The following is a 2658-nucleotide window of genomic DNA, read 5'->3' as shown; positions in this document are numbered from 1 at the left end:
TAGCAGCTGTTGAAGGTCCAGGACTGAAAGGGCAATGCAGAGAAATTGATACCATGAAGAAAGGCTATGAGAGGCTATTGGTGAAAATGCAGCCTAGTTGCCACTGAGAAGACCCCAGCATTTTGGAGATGCCAGTGGGACCATCAAGAACAGCAGTGGAGTGGAGCCAGCCTTAGCCTAGAAGACAAGCTGTGTGTATGGTAAAGGATGGAGCTAGAGAAGTGACCCAAGACCGTTGGAGGAGTCTAGAAGATGGTGAGTGAATCTCAGAGATTGAACATTGAGTTATTTATACTGTTGGAGTTAGCTTTTGTTTTGTTCACATTGTGACTGTGTTCCAGTTCTTTCTTTTTCTTTTTTGACATAGGGCTTCTCTGCGTAGACCAGGTTGGCCTTGAATTCACAGATATCCATCTGCCTCCTGCTTCCCAAGTGCTGGATTAAAGGTGTCTTCTTCCTTTTTGAAGTAGCAATGTACTTAATTCATAGGAGCCTGCAATTGACTTACAAAACTTTAAAAACTTTAAAAGACTTTAAAAAAAAAAGGAGAAACTTTCAAGTTTTACAGATAATTTGAATTTTAGAAGAGACTGGGCATTTAAAAAGAAATAATTTTTATTGTTTGAATTTGTAGCACTGTGGGACTTTTTAAGTTTGCAAAATGTTTTATATTGTGATGTCCTTATTAATGTGTGATATTGGGGATGAACAAGAAAGGAAAAGTCGAGGCTTAAAAGTGATGTGTTTGTATGTCAAGTTGTGTTGGCTAGATAGGCATCAACTTGACATACACTACAGTCATCTGAGAGGAAGAAACCTTGACTGAGAAAATTTCTCCGTAAGCTTGAGCTGTAGGTCAGCCTGTAAAGCATTTTCTTAATTAGGGATTGATGGGGAAGGGTCCAGCTCATTGTGGGTGGTGCCATCCCTGGCTGGTGCTCCTGGGTTCTATTAAAGCAGGCCGAGCAAAGCTATCTAGAGCAAGCCAGTAAGCAGCACCCCTCCATGGTCTCTGCCTCACCCCCTACCTCCAAGTTCCTTCAGTGAGTCACTACAATGTGGAACTAGAAGTCAAATAAATCCTTTCCTCTTCGACTTGTTTTTTGGTCATGGTGTTTCACGACAGCAATAAAAACCCTAATTAAGGCAGCTGGTGAAAAAGCACTCAGTGGCGTAGGGGAGTGGGGGTGGGGGGAGATCTTCCAGGGAAGAATGTAGCACCAACAGCCTCCAGCTGAAGGGAGGGCAACAGGAGGAGAATGCAGGAGAGCCTAGGAACAAGACTTTATATCCGCTTTGACCTGTAAATATTATGACGTAGAGGCAAGGGTAAAGATATGGTTTAGAAAAGGATAGCAAAACCACTTAGCAGCTCATGGCCTGGGCAAATCACTCACCCTTCCTGGGCTTGACTTTCCTTGACTGTGAAGTGAGAAGGTTGGAGTAACTCACATTTCAAAGTAACACTGCATTAAATAACAGATATAATTCTTGTAGCAGCACTTAAAGATAAAATGATAGGTAAAACAGCAGTCTGTAAATTCTTAGTCTGAATTAGGCAGATTTAGCTTTGTCTCCTATCATAATGCAACTCTACATGACCGGGGGTTTATTTGCTTATTGAGGGAAGCTCTTATGATGTTCTCAGGCTGGTGTTAAGTTACTGGGCTCAAGTGATCTTTTGAATTATCTTCTTGAGGATTGGCATTACAGGTATATGACACTGCAAGTGGCTCCATCTTTGAAGTTTTATCTTCCCTGTAGTGCTTTGCACATTTTAGGTGGGTGCTCAACCATTAGGCTACATCCACAACCATACTCAAGGTAGGGTGTGTGTGTGTGTGTGTGTGTGAGAGAGAGAGAGAGAGAGAGAGAGAGAGAGAGAGAGAGAGACACTTAATGAAGCATTGGCTGTCCTGGAAGTTGCTATATAGACCAGGCTGGCCTTGAACTCACAGAGATCATCTACCTCAGCCTCTCGGGTGCTAGGATTAATAGCATGCACCACAGTGCTTGGGCTCCTAATGAAATTTGCTATGCTTCCTTAAGTCAGAGTATTGCTTAGGAAGAAAAAGTCATGGCTGACAGGAGAGCTGAGGAGCCCGTGAAAGTCGATGGTTTGATCAGGCTTTTTTTTTTTTAGCTCAAAATCTTTAGAAGTCTAAATTGTTTGGTTCCAAACTGGTACCCTCACAGAACTGAAGGGAGACAGTTTCAGAAGGAGAGTCAAGGGTCATCAGACTTTTTGACTGCAGAAGTGAGTTTACATCTCAATTCTGCCATCTGACACTGTTCCCAAGCAAGAGATAGCATTCCGTTAAAAGGAGACACTAATGTCTACCTCAGAGGGCTGTTGTAGCTATTTAATGAGAAGGCACATGCTGAACTGGCTGGCTCAGACCCAGACTTTAGGAAACACAGGCTATCTTTCCTCTAGTTGAGAAAGTAGACAATCAAAAGACACATGAACAGAGTTGATGAGAGGGAAAGGCGAGGTTCTAGCACTCACAAGCCAAATAGGAGGGAAAGTGGATTGTGATTCTGTAGCCTGAACCTTAAGAGGCCTGGAGAAGCCATTTTGGTAGCCTGTTTCTTCCTGTCTGCCATATGGAATATATCTGCTCCCCCGAGTCTGACTTCCTGGGAGACATGATGAAT

Source organism: Meriones unguiculatus, chromosome 1 (genome assembly GCF_030254825.1).
Source record: "Meriones unguiculatus strain TT.TT164.6M chromosome 1, Bangor_MerUng_6.1, whole genome shotgun sequence".
In the NCBI taxonomy this organism is placed as follows: Eukaryota; Metazoa; Chordata; class Mammalia; order Rodentia; family Muridae; genus Meriones; species Meriones unguiculatus.
Note: the sequence above shows the minus strand (reverse complement) of the source record.